At 40.4% G+C, this 14522-nt stretch overlaps 1 long non-coding RNA gene across 1 annotated transcript; it reads right to left on the bottom strand.

Annotated features, from left to right (window-relative positions):
- Positions 1-10422: 10422 nt before the first annotated feature.
- Positions 10423-13292, bottom strand: LOC142653003 (uncharacterized). The gene is made up of 3 exons (XR_012848014.1): positions 13199-13292; positions 12613-12698; positions 10423-11036 (listed from the first exon to the last, which is right to left on the bottom strand). It is a non-coding gene; the product is annotated as an uncharacterized LOC142653003 (long non-coding RNA).
- Positions 13293-14522: the final 1230 nt, after the last annotated feature.

Consider the following 14522-nt stretch of genomic DNA (forward strand, 5'->3'; position numbering starts at 1 on the left):
CTATACGCTAATTTGCTGTAGTTAGCCAACAGGGCGTGAACTACCCTCCAGCTGCATCACGCTGATTGGTCAGTATCAGAGGCAGGAAAGCTAGCTCCACCCTGTTGGCTAACTATCTCTGGAATGAGGGGGGGGTCCAAGAAAAAAAACAAACAGTGCTGGAATCTGTTAGACAGCGCTATACAGGTTAGTAAACCAGTTCAACTTATATGACCTAGGGACAGGTCCTCTTTAACTTCATGTTATCACCTGAGGCAGGTTTCCAGGTAGTGGGAAACCCCCCTAAATTTGCCTATGAACTACAATGCCCAGCAGTTTTAAAACTCGAGGCGAACGTGGTACTGAAGGTTGTATTTATGGGGCACATTAAACACCCATATGGAATTATGTCTGAAGGCAACAGATAAATGAAGGCATCTTTACCATTTCCTAATGTCACTATTGTGCCCACAAAACCAGTCCTGAAGTGCCCAAATCTGAGAGTGTATCATGTTAGGAGGAAGGGAGATGCTTCATATGCTGGTGTAGATTAAGACCAACTAGAATAATGCACTAGTTTAAAGACCGGTTCTCTATAAAGATTCTTTCAAGATGTAATTTAAATAAAATAAACACCTGTGCTTGAGTTTTCTTCTTCAAGTTATTAAAAATTGTATTTAATTGTTTTATAGTCATGTTCTGTATTGTGAAAAGTGCATGGACAACCTTTCTAATTTGTGGGGTGGGTTTGGTAATTTCCGATAGTGCCATTAAAAACAGTTGCCACAAGTCAAGTATACAGCTAGTCCATAGACAAATATTAGTAGTAGATCGGATCAAACTGAAGACCTCTGTGACCGTCCAAAAGGCATTGTCATAAGATGCTACTTTTCCAATAAGTCTATCCACCATTTTCAGCACTGCTAGAGTGTCCCCAGTTAATCGTAAGAGTTGCAAATTTCCAGATCTTATTGGATTGCGGTTTCAACAGGAGCATAATGTAGCTAGAGATGGAGCTTGATGGTGGGTGAAGGAGTAATAGTCCTGGTCTGTTCTTCACGGTTTGAGCTAGCAGTGCACACTAAGTTTCAGTGAATGGAAATGTTAATGGCAAAAATAAAATGACATACTAAAAAATTGCAGTAACAGTTTGGGGAAGGCTCTATTCTGTTTCTTCACGACAATGTCAATGCACAAAGTTAAGTCTATAAAAAATTAGTTCTGTGCTGAAAATTTTTCACTGGGCTGCACAGTCCTGCCGCTCCCTCATCAAATATATTTGGTATGAATCGGTATGAATATTTAGTATTAATCGGCACCAATGAAGACCATATCAACACAGCTTAGAGGTCAAGTTCACTAAAGCTCTTAAAGGGTTATTGTATTCCAGCTCATTACACATGGTGCCCATCTCTTTACAAGACCTGACAGCTCTGATAACTGTACTGTAACGAGCCCTGCACCAAGGCCCGGCCTTAGTATAGATGGAGCTCCTGTATGAAATTATCTTTCGGCGCCCCATCCCCATCATAAAAAAAATGCCCCATAAAAAAGTACAATGCCCCCACAGTACAATGCCATATATACTGCCCCCACACAGTATAATGCCCCTTTAGTACCCAACATACTGTATAATAATAAAATTCAATAATATATATTATAACCCCTTCAAGGACAGTATATTGTCCTCTAATTGTGCCCCAAACAGCATTATGCCCCCTAAGTGCCACACACAGTATATTGCCCTCTGTAGTGCCCATACACAGTATAATGCCCCCTCCCCTGGCTGCCACACATAGCCACCCCCTTGTAGATAGTGCCCCCTGTAGATTGTGACATACTGCCTCCCTGTAGACAGTGCCATAATCCACGACCTCCTCCTTGTAGACAGTGCCATACGGCCCTCCACATCCTCCTTGTGGACAGTGCCATAAATCACCCATCTCCTTCTTGTAGACAGTGCCATACAGCCCCCCACCTCCCCCTTGTAGACAGTGCCCCCAAACAAAAAAAAACTGTACTCACCTAGACCTTGTTCCCACGATGAACTGAGCTGCTCCACAACGCCGACGATATGATCCTTGCGTAGGCCGGCGTGATCCTGGAGCCTAGTACAGAGTTTCCCAACCTTTTCGGAGTCGAGGCACCCCTGGAAAAAAAAATTCCTCAGTGCACCCCTAACGAAAATTGTATCGAGAAAGACAGAAAACAAGCACTACTATCTTAGGGTATGTTCACACAGCGTTTTTTGTAAGACAGAAAAAATGTGCCTCAAAGTTTCTTCAGGAATTTCGAGGCAGATTTTGAATTGACAGCGTTATTTGAGGGTTTTTTTTTTGTTACATTTTTTTAAACCGTTGAAGCTAATGCAATAGACGCAGGGAAAAAAGCACCAAACGAGTGCAGCAGGTATTTTCTGGTTTCTGCCTCCTATTAATTTCAAATGGGGGTCAGAGGTGGAAACCACTTGAAGACCATTAGCCCCCACTCACATTAAAATGACCATCAGCCCCCCCCCCCCACTCACAGTAAAATGACCATCAGCCCACCACTCTGACTAAATGACCAGTAGATAGCAGAGCTGGGAGATACCTCCCTGCTCTGCTATAGTGTTCAAAAGTATCTGCGCAAGGATGCAGATACTATTGAATGTGGCGTCGCTACCACTGTAGCAGCCACAGCGGCTGCTAGCGGCGTCGCCGGCAATGGGGGGCCCATCCCCAGCTACTATAGCTGTTACAGCGGTAGCGACGCCACTGAGAGAAGAAGGGCCCGGGCGGTAAGTCAGCTTCTGTGTTGCCGGGTCCATGCGCTTCTGAAACACAAGCAGGGGAAGGGAGCCAGCGGCCATCTCCTGGAGTAAAGCGCCCTGTGCAATGGCACAGGTCGCACACCCCTAAGGCCGGCCCTGCTTACAATAACTTTACTACAACATCGTTAACTGTAATGGTCGCTACAGATAACTGTAATGTTTTTTTAACCCGTTAGTGACCGGCCCATCGTGTTTTTACGTCGGTCACTAACGGGCCTTATTCCGATGCCATAGACTTTTTACGTCGCGGCATCGGAATAAGTAAACAGAGCAGGGAGCTGTCAAATCTCCCTGCTCTCAGCTGCTAGAGGCAGCTGAGGGCTGGGAGCATCCCTGCTCTGCCGGGTGAGATCGATATTAGTATCAATCTCACCCGTTTAACCCCTCAGATGCGGTGCTCAATAGCGAGCACCGCATCTGAGTGGTTTTGGAGAGAGGGAAGGAGCTCCCTCTCTCTCCCACCGACACCCGGCGATACGATCGCCGAGTGTCTGTGTCTCCCATGGCAGCCGGGGGCCTAATAAAGGCCCCCAGGTCTGCCTGTAATGAGTGCCTGCTAGATCATGCCGGAGGCATGACCTAGCAGATGCCTGTCCGTTTTAAACGGACAGGCATAATACACTGCAATACAGAAGTATTGCAGTGTATTATAATAGCGATCGCAAAATCGCATATTAAAGTCCCCTAGTGGGACTAGTAAAAAAGTTTAAAAAAAAGTTTAATAGAGTTAATAAAAAAAATGTTAAAAAAAAATGTTAAAAAAAAATTAAAAACCCACTTTTTCCCCATACAAACTGCTTTACTATTAAAAAACCAAAATAAAGTAAAAAAGTTACACATATTTGGTATCGCCGCGTCCGTATCGACCACGACTATAAAGCTATTACATTACTTAACCCGCACGGTGAACGCCGTAAAAAAATTAAATAAAAAACGGCAGAAAAATTGCTGTTTTCTGTGAATCCTGACTTTAAAAAAATGTGATTAAAAAGTGATCAAAAAGTCGCATCTACTCCAAAATGGTACCAACAAAAACTACAAGTCGTCCCACAAAAAAAAAGCCCTCATACAACCGCATCGGCGAAAAAATAAAAACGTTACGGCTCTTCAAATATGGAGACACAGAAACAAATAATTTTGAAAAAAAAGCGTTTTTACTGTGTAAAAGTAGTAAAACATATAAAACCTATACAAATTTGGTATCGTTGCAATCGTAACAACCCGCTGAATAAAGTTATTGTGTTATTTATACTACACGGTAAACGACGTAGATTTAGGACGCAAAAAAAAGTGGCGAAATTTCAGATTTTTTTCTATTCCCCCCCCCAAAAAGTTAATAAAAGTTAATCAATACATAATATGTACCTCAAAATGGTGCTATTAAAAAATACAACTTGTCCCGCAAAAAACAAGACCATATACAGCTATGTCGACGCAAAAATAAAAGAGTTATAGCTCTTGGAATTCGACGATGGAAAAACGTAAAAAAATAGCATGGTCATTAAGGTCTAAAATAGGCTGGTCATTAAGGGGTTAAACATATCAGACCAATAATGATAGTTTGTAATGATTATTGTTATGTTTATTAGCCAGATATAATAATTTCAGATTGACCAAAATCTGGATGATGATCTAGAAAATTTGTTCCAGCTTGAAAATTTTTGTTGACTGAAGACATTTTCCATAATATTACATGTTTTGTAAATGTCTTGTGTATGGAGAGTGTATGAAGCTGATTATATAGCAGACTACCCAGAGTGCCACTAGATCTGGTGCCTGGTCAGAAGAAAGACAGGTTAGGCTGCAGGGGGTTATAGAGAACAAAACTCTTTTGAGCATTGTCTTGAAAGACCCTTTAATGTTTATGTCCATAAAACCGATAAATCCCTTTAAAGAGGATCTCCCCAATCTGTAAATATAGGTCTCTGGGTTGCTCTTTCATTTTTCTTTTGAGTTAAGGTATCTTGATTTGATGGAAATACAGTGAAGGAAATAAGTATTTGATCCCTTGCTGATTTTGTAAGTTTGCCCACTATCAAAGACATGAACAGTCTAGAATTTTTAGGCTAGGTTAATTTTACCAGTGAGAGATAGATTATATAAAAAAAAAAAAGAAAATCACATTGTCAAAATTATATATATTTATTTGCATTGTGCACGGAGAAATAAGTATTTGATCCCTTTGGCAAACAAGACTTAATACTTGGTGGCAAAACCCTTGTTGGCAAGCACATCAGTCAGACGTTTTTTGTAGTTGATGATGAGGTTTGCACACATGTTAGATGGAATTTTGGCCCACTCCTCTTTGCAGATCATCTGTAAATCATTAAGATTTCGAGGCTGTCGCTTGGCAACTCGGATCTTCAGCTCCCTCCATAAGTTTTCGATGGGATTAAGGTCTGAAGACTGGCTAGGCCACTCCATGACCTTAATGTGCTTCTTTTTGAGCCACTCCTTTGTTGCCTTGGCTGTATGTTTCGAGTCATTGTCGTGCTGGAAGACCCAGCCACGAGCCATTTTTAATGTCCTGGTGGAGGGAAGGAGGTTGTCACTCAGGATTTGACGGTACATAGCTCTATCCATTCTCCCATTGATGCGGTGAAGTAGTCCTGTGCCCTTAGCAGAGAAACACCCCCAAAACATAATGTTTCCACCTCCATGCTTGACAGTGGGGACGGTGTTCTTTGGGTCATAGGCAGCATTTCTCTTCCTCAAAAAACACGGCGAGTTGAGTTAATGCCAAAGAGCTCAATTTTAGTCTCATCTGACCACAGCACCTTCTCCCAATCACTCTCAGAATCATCCAGATGTTCATTTGCAAACTTCAGACGGGCCTGTACATGTGCCTTCTTGAGCAGGGGGACCTTGCGGGCACTGCAGGATTTTAATCCATTATGGCGTAATGTGTTACCAATGGTTTTCTTGGTGACTGTGGTCCCAGCTGCCTTGAGATCATTAACAAGTTCCCCCCGTGTAGTTTTCGGCTGAGCTCTCACCTTCCTCAGGATCAAGGATGCCCCACGAGGTGAGATTTTGCATGGAGCCCCAGATCGATGTCGATTGACAGTCATTTTGTATGTCTTCCATTTTCTTACTATTGCACCAACAGTTGTCTCCTTCTCACCCAGCGCCTTACTTATGGTTTTGTAGCCCATTCCAGCCTTGTGCAGGTCTATGATCTTGTCCCTGACATCCTTAGAAAGCTCTTTGGTCTTGCCCATGTTGTAGAGGTTAGAGTGAGACTGATTAATTGAGTCTGTGGACAGGAGTCTTTTATACAGGTGACCATGTAAGACAGCTGTCTTTAATGCAGGCACCAAGTTGATTTGGAGCGTGTAACTGGTCTGGAGGAGGCCGAACTCTTAATGGTTGGTAGGGGATCAAATACTTATTTCTCTGTGCACAATGCAAATAAATATATATAATTTTGACAATGTGATTTTCTTTTTTTTTTAATATATATAATCTATCTCTCACTGGTAAAATTAACCTAGCCTAAAAATTCTAGACTGTTCATGACTTTGACAGTGGGCAAACTTACAAAATCAGCAAGGGATCAAATACTTATTTCCTTCACTGTAGGTGCTCTCTTTAATTGTTATTCCGGTCATATTGGTAGTCACCAAGCTTTCCCACAAACAGATATAAATAAGAGATAGCTGAATACAATTGCAATAACAGAACAGGCCAACTCAAGGATTTAAAAGGTTATTCCCAGAATCAACAATTATTATCTATCCACAAGATAGGTAATAATTCTCTGATTGCTGGTGGCCTAACTGCTGTTACCCCCATGATCATGAGAAGAGGGGTCCCGAGCCCCCTGTTCCTCCTCACTGCTCTACCACAGTTAGGAAGACATTGGGTGAATCGAAGGACGGGCATGCGTGCTGTCGCTTTATTAAAAATCTATGGAAATTAAGAAAAAAATCGAGTTTCCGTCAGTTCTATGAACATGGACTGGAGCGGCAGTGGCATGCTCAACCTCTGCTCTATTAAAGCTCCTCCTCATTGCAGAGGGGTTACAGTGAGGAGGATCTAGGGGTTTGGGACCCCCTTTCTCGCAATTAGTGCGGGTCCCAGCAAATAGACATATATCACCTATCCTATGGATAGATGTTAATTGTTGATTCTGGGACAACCCCTTTAAGTGGACAGGTTGTTTTTTAAGTTCTTTAAAGAGATTCTTCACTTTTAAGTATTGATGGCACATCCCTAGGATGTTTGGTCGATACGCTTTTATGCTTGTGATTATTGGGGGTCCCATTGGTAGAACCTTCATCAATCGCACACTGATTGCATATCCTCAGGGTATGCCATCAATACTTTAAATACGGCGCCTATTTAAAGCAGATCCATCAGTTAATACTCACAGGTAAACACTGCTTAAATCCTGCTCAGTAATAGATAGCCATGTTATTTTTAGTTGTAATCTCTCACGCCTCGCTGCACATTGTGTGTCCATACACACCAGTGAGATAGATTTGCATTTTGTCTTCATGATTCCAGTTCAGTGCTTCCACTTCACAGTTTTCCAGCAATATTTGCAAGTAACTTGCCAACAATATATCATCAGAGATGACCTCAGCCTCCCGTAGCCTTTCTATTATTTCACACACCTTTTCCTGTACAGATGTGCTTCTACAGACTTACATGGGATGTTGAGCCATGGATAATATGCTGATAAGTTCAGCTAGTTGCCAGGATCTTGGTTGCCAGGATGCCGTTGATTTGAACATTTGCCAGTTTCATCATGTGTTTGTGAAGTTAGTAACAAGTACAAGCGTCTCAGTATAACTCAGAAAATAGTATTTAAAGGAGCACTCCAGGCGAAATGTACATTTCATCTTATGCCCAGTGCAGGGTTTGAGGGGTGGTACATGACACAAGAAATCAAAGAACCCAAAAGAGGGAGTCCCTGTGTCCTGCACTGGACATAAAACAGTGCAGAATTTTTGCTTTTCTTCAAACTAAAGCTTCACTTTGGCCAAAAGTCTGGTTACCCTGACTTCAAACGGTTGTCCTGAACTTAAATATCCACAGAACTTTTTGGTTGTCTGAGTTTTGTTCAGCTAAACCATGGGAGGTCCGAGAATTGTGGCCGAAATATAGACGCTAAAATGCAAAGTCATTACAGCCTTCTGAAAGTGTAAGCAAATATCTAGGAGTAATACAAAACATAGTATAACACTATTAATAAATCCAGATGATCATCTGAAATGTGGATCACAATATTGTTAAAGTTCTTATGGTGGGTAGTCTAAGAAACAATTGGTTGGTTATCTTCCTCTAACAAGGATGATCATTATGAAGAAATTATCTTGTATCTAGAGATGAGCCAATCTATGAAAAATAAGCTTCACTGGCAAATGGCCAATGGGCAAATTTCCTATTATAGATCTGTATTTCAAGCGTAAGACAATGGATGCTGAAATAGGGATCTGTATGAAAGGTTTCATCCTACATTGTTTATATGCTGGAAATAAGTTACTGGAAATTTGGATATAGGAAATTTGTCCATTGCCACCTTCTTATATTCACTTATATCTAGGAGGATCATCCCCCAGATGGGTACAGGTCATATTGAAGTTGCGGGGCAAAATGATGCTTGTCATTGTGCCCAATGTTTGAAGAATAAAGGTTAAGATAGTATACATATACAAAAAAGGAAAAATAGTTATATTATTTTTTAGTGCAACAATGTATCCTATTTTCTATTTTATTTTTATTTTTTTACACCTTTCTGTCATTATATTCCTTGGCTTCTATTTGTCCACGCGTTTGTGAGTTTTGTTTTTCGGTCATGTAAGGAGGCGTGCAAACATGACAAAACAAACTTAGGACTCATGCCCACTTCAGTTATTTTCATCAGGGTGCTATCCGTTTTCTTAACTGATAGCACCCTGACACATTAATTTCTATGGGGCCATGTACACTTCCGTTGTTTTAACGGAACCCTGTGGCCATTCAGGCAAAAATAGGACAGGTCCTATTCATGCCTGTTTTTGACGGAACAGTCTCAGCCTTTTCATTGATTTGGTCCATTGAAACAACGGACTACACACGGAAGCCATCTATGTGCGGTCCGTGTTTCACAGATCCATCATTAGCGGCCGTACGACGGCCAATGGAAGTGTGCATGAGGCCTAATGGAATAAGAGGGCTGCAGTTTTTGCTTACCAAATACATGACGCATTGAGGCATTTATTGCCATGTTCACTTATTTTAAACTAGGATTGTACAATACTTAGTGGACATTTTCCAGCCTACCTTTTTTTAAATTGCAGGATACCATTGGTTAAATAATGAAAACTCAATATTCTATACAGTGATGTGAAAATGATGCCCTCCTGTTTTTGCATATTTGCATCTCATTTAATATTTTTTCCGATCTTTAACCAATCATAAGCTGGTCTTACACTAGAAAAAAAAGGTAGCAAAAAAGCCACAGTGTGCACACACAATATGTTCGTTCCGGAATCTGGAGTTCCTCAGTGGAGTGCAGTGAGGAGGGGGCTTGCAGGCTGGCAAGAAATTCATACAAAGAAGGACAAAATTAAGTTCCTCAGCATATCCATAAAATATAAAAAGAGCTTTATTCGTTCATCTTTAAAAATCCAGGGAGGGGAACAAGTTAGGCGTGTTGCCGAAATGCGTAAGCTGTAACACGCCTAACCTGTGCCCTCCCTGGATTTTTAAATATGAACGAATAAAGCTCTTTTTATATTTTATGGATGTGCTGAGGAACTTCCTTTTGTCCTTCTTACACTTGATACCTTAGTCAGGCATAAAAGCAGATTTAGACCATTTTCTAATGATTGTTTATGTCTTTTTGTGACACGAATGAGTGTGACAGATATCTGTGGAAAAGTTGATCTGTTGTGTTGGATTTTTTCAGGTTGTTGTCAAGGGCATTCCTTGGAACGTCGTTCATGGCAAATGACAGATCTGCATCAATACGAGTCCAGACCATGCCACCAATCAAGGCAGCAATCGATCAGCGATTTGTCATTTTAACTTATGGAGTTGACGTCCAGAACAACAACCTTCACAGACCAACCGCTCAGAAAACGGCCATTACAGATGTAGCCAAGTTTATCTTGACTCTGATAACTTGCTGCAGTGTGATATCACCCAACAAAAGCCATTGAAAAGTCAAGTTAAAGTTTCCTGCCACTGTGTATTTAATGCATTAAAAGCCAAGATAAAGATGGTTTATCTGTATTCATTTATTTATTGTGTTGATGGTGTTTTATGAGGTCTTGTTCTTTGTAAAGGTTTTTGTTTTTGTATGCTACCATTTTGGTGTATATATACATAGCAAACTTGATTTGTGGGAATACAGAAAAAAGCCATTGCTTATTTGTTGAATTTTATGACGCTCACTCTTCAACACTTCAAACATATTAAATTTATTATTCAGGTTCTTATAGTGGTGGGGATACTAAATAACTTATTTGCTAACATGAGAAAGATCTTTTTTCTTTTTTAAATTGTGTTTATTGTATTTTTTATTCACAATATTTTCATTTTTATAATCTCAGAAAAAGGATTAATATGTTTAAACATTATGTGACAAACAAATGAAATTCCAGAAGAAATTAGAAGAAAAAAGTCAAGAAAGGGTTACTAAACCATTTATATAGTCTCAATGTAGGGACTTGAATGAATCAAATCAGTAAAAGACATTTGGAGAGATTTACCGGTGAAAGGGAAAAGTGAAGTAGCTGCCCGTAGAGACCAATTAGGTCGCTGCTTTTATTTTCCAAAGGGCCTTTGAGAAATGAGAGCTGGAATCTGATTGGTGGCTATGGGAAGCTGCTCTAGAAACAACTGCTGTACAAGTATAACATACCACTGAGATGCTTCTCAAGCCTTTTGGGCTTTATGGACAGATGAGCCAAATGTGGAAATCTTTGCAGCACACATATTGCACTTTACCGTAAATCAAATACATGGTCCAATTAGAGAAACGCCCCATAAGCAATCAAACTTGGTGGTGGTAGTAGTAGTAGTGGGTTACTATAGAGATGTTTTATTTCCCAAGGACAACTTGCCACTATTGATGATAGCATGAACTATGCAGTGTATCAAAAATACTAAAGAGAAAGTCTGGTCATCTGTCTGGGAGTTGGAGTCAATGATTACTGGGCTAAGGAGAAAGACAATTATCCAAAGTAGTTTGACTAGATTAATGTCTCCTTTTCTTTGGCGCTCCTTTCTTTGGCGTTCGTCAGTTATTTTGCTAGGGAAAAAAATCCACAGGTAGTGGAAAAAAATATATCTATTTGCATAAAATATTTCTACATCAGTTTCTGACTGGCCCAGTCAACCTTCTGACTTGAACCTTCTGAGATGTTTCAACAGTACCTGTGATGAGAAGATAACAGAGTTTCCCCACGAAGCAGATTGATCACCTATCCACAGGACACTAGGACCCCTACCGATCTCTAGAACAAGGGTCCCGACCTCCATTCCTCCCCACTACATGATCGCAGTGAGGAGGATTTTAAATAGACCAGTGGTTGCGGATGTGCACTGCAGCTCCATTCAATTTCCATGGGGCTGACGGAGATAGCCGAGTACAGCGCTCATCTGTTTCCTTTATTTCCATAGACTGTGAATGGAGCGACAGACAGTTCTGCAAAGAAAGAACTAAGAAAAGTGGCCTAAAGTTCCTCAACAGCAATGTCAAAGACTGACTTCACATGCCTCCAAACTGTTCCATTTTTCATGGGATTTTTGTGCAAAATATTTGGGCTAATGCAAATGTGCCTCAGAATGGGCATTTCTGGGAGTGTTTTGTGGGCTTTTCTAGCCAGATAGGGATGTAAATATTCCTACAATTGGGATATTGTTGATAGTTATAACATTAGTTGCAAGCATTTCGTGGCAATTAACGTATTACTGATAAAGATGTTACAACCAATTATATATAAAGAAGCATTTACTTTTTCCATAGGTGATATTGATACTGGAAACCTTTGTTACTTGAATAAATGTAGTCATGATTTAACAACTTTTACGTGTTTAATAAAGTCACTTTTCTCTAATATTACATGTTGTTTAAAGATCAGAAACCATTTGGTATGAAAAGATTGTTTAATAGGTGACATCTGGAGGATGGGTCAGATACTTTTTACAGCACTGTGTGGGTGTAATTGTTTAAATTGTAACAAGACCCTCTACAGGAGGAGCAGCTGTGGCCCCGGTGTTGGGTACCAGTGTGAGGTGCCAACAAGCCACTTTGCCTTGGCCAGGGTCCCTCGATAAAGGGCTAGGGCAGCAAATGGAATGCCTAGACATGACTCCAAAGCTTTAATTTTACCCCCAAAGATTTATTCTATTCATTGATACTGGCACTAGCCAGGTCATGGGTCTCCAGAGGGTCTGCTATATGGGTCTTAATCTGGAATTTGGAGCCGAATGGATTCTGCAGCCAATAAGAGCCAATGAGGTTGGGGAAACATAAATAAACCAACTTTACCTTGCTAAATAGCTGAGAAGCTCCCAGGGGAGCAGATTTCCATGTCTGCTCTATGCACTATATTCTGGCCCCCAATTTAAATTTGGGGGGCAGTATAGGTTCCTTAACTTCCATTAATTCATTTGAGATATGACCTCATAAGGAGACCTGTAATTACATATTATCTTAGGTAAATGTGACCCAAGTATTATCTCTTCCAATGGATGTGATAGAGAGACATACCCACTCGTACCAGCTGCTTACCTACATTTTGGCATTTCCACATATTTTGGCATTCCCTTAGAACACGTGAACTATCAAAGAAGAGTTTTTAAAGAAAGAAACTTTGCTTTACCTCTTGCTGTATCTTATTCTGTGGTTCCCATCTTTTGCATTCCCTCTGGCTATATATAGAAAGACCCAGATTACATGATAAGTGAGCTGGATAAGGATGAAGGCAAAGGGGAGGGGGGTAAAGCTTCATGAAAGTATCAAGGGATAGGAAGACAATAAGTATAAGGTATGGAGCAGAACTATAACAAATTAACATTCGGAGCAGATGTATGGTAGGAAGTGACTTGAATCGGAAGAAGAATTATTTTTCCTGACAACAAACACAGGCTACAGTTCAAAGGAAAAGACAGAAGCACGGTTTAATCTTGCAAAACATACACAATTATTGGTATTAGAAAAATGATAGAGAGGAGAACAGTTTTCTATCATTTAGAGAAATACTTGGAACATTATAGATATAAGTTATCATAAATTTGAAAACGTTTTCCTACCTTGACAAGACGAACATATTATACATGGGTTGGATACATTGTGTATGGACAATTTGTTCTGTATTTGCATCATGAACAATGTTCTTTGAATGAATAAATGGACAGGAATAATTTAGGAAATACCTTAAAGTGACATTGTTAATATTTTGTACTCACATCTCCAGTAGTAGTATTCGGCGCCAGTAGATGTGGTGGCAATCTGGCTGGCTTGGTTGCCAGGACAAAATACTATCCTGTCTGACACTGCATCTTGCACTGACGAATGTAAAAGCAGAACATTGTGGCTGCCAGATAATAACAGTGTCACTAGTATTTTAGAAGGAGTTGAGATAGGGGTGTTTGTTTTCTGATACAGAACTCCAAATAATGATAAAGATTATAACATTCTGATGGCCTGCATTCACCACTAGAGGGAGCATAGGAGCTTACTGCACACTGCTTATACAGTAAACTCAATAATAACACAGTATACACTAAGCTCCTAAACTCCCCCTAATGGTGGCTGCAGACAGTCAGAATTTTAATATGTAACTATGCAGGGGATTTGGAGCTCTGTATCAGAAACACAAAGTTCTAAACATTATAAAGATGTATTATAAAATGAATCAATATAAAATGCTGAACCTAAAAAATGACATGATGTTAAAAGCTGCACATTTACTTTAAGCTCTGGTCACTGCTATAAACCATAGTCCAGTATATCCAGAGCTACATCTTGGATAATCTCATGAGATTATTCCCTCAACTAAGAACAGTAACAATAATGTGGACATTAGTTCCTTGACATTTTATACCCACCATTATAGTAAAGACTGATATTAAAGGGGTTGTCCCAGAATCACTCATCCACAAGGTAGGTGATCATTTTCGGATCGCTTGGGACGCCCGCTACTGGGATCCCTACTGATTTAGAGAATGGGGGTCCCAAACCCGCTGTTTCTCCTTACTGCTTGACCGCAGTGAGGAGGACATTAAATGGAGCAGTGGTATAGCATGCCACCTGCCACTCCATTCAAATTCTATGGAAATTATGTAAACAGCCGAGTACAGTGCCAGTGCTCGGCTGTTTCTGTCATTCTCATAGACATTGAATGGAGTGGTGGGTACATGCTCGATCGACACTTCATTCAAGCTCTACCTCACTGCGGGGGGAGGTGCAGTAAGAAGGATTAGGGGGTTCAGGACCCCCGTTCTCACAATCGGTAGGGGTCTCAGCAATCAGAAAATGATCACCTATAATGTGGATAGATTATCATTTTGGATTCTAGGACAACCCCTTTAACATTAGTATTACATGCCCCCATCCACACAAGTCTTCACACCCCAGGATACGATTATATCCATCCAGCATGTCCTACAGGGTAGTAAGATGCCAACTGTAACTAAGCTGAAACTTTACTAATTGTAGATATGTAGGTACTCATTTCCACACCTTAACAAAACTGTAGATACTTAAAAATAATGTGTTTAAGAGAGATGT

The sequence above is a fragment of the Rhinoderma darwinii genome, chromosome 5, assembly GCF_050947455.1.
Source record: "Rhinoderma darwinii isolate aRhiDar2 chromosome 5, aRhiDar2.hap1, whole genome shotgun sequence".
Classification (NCBI taxonomy): Eukaryota; Metazoa; Chordata; class Amphibia; order Anura; family Rhinodermatidae; genus Rhinoderma; species Rhinoderma darwinii.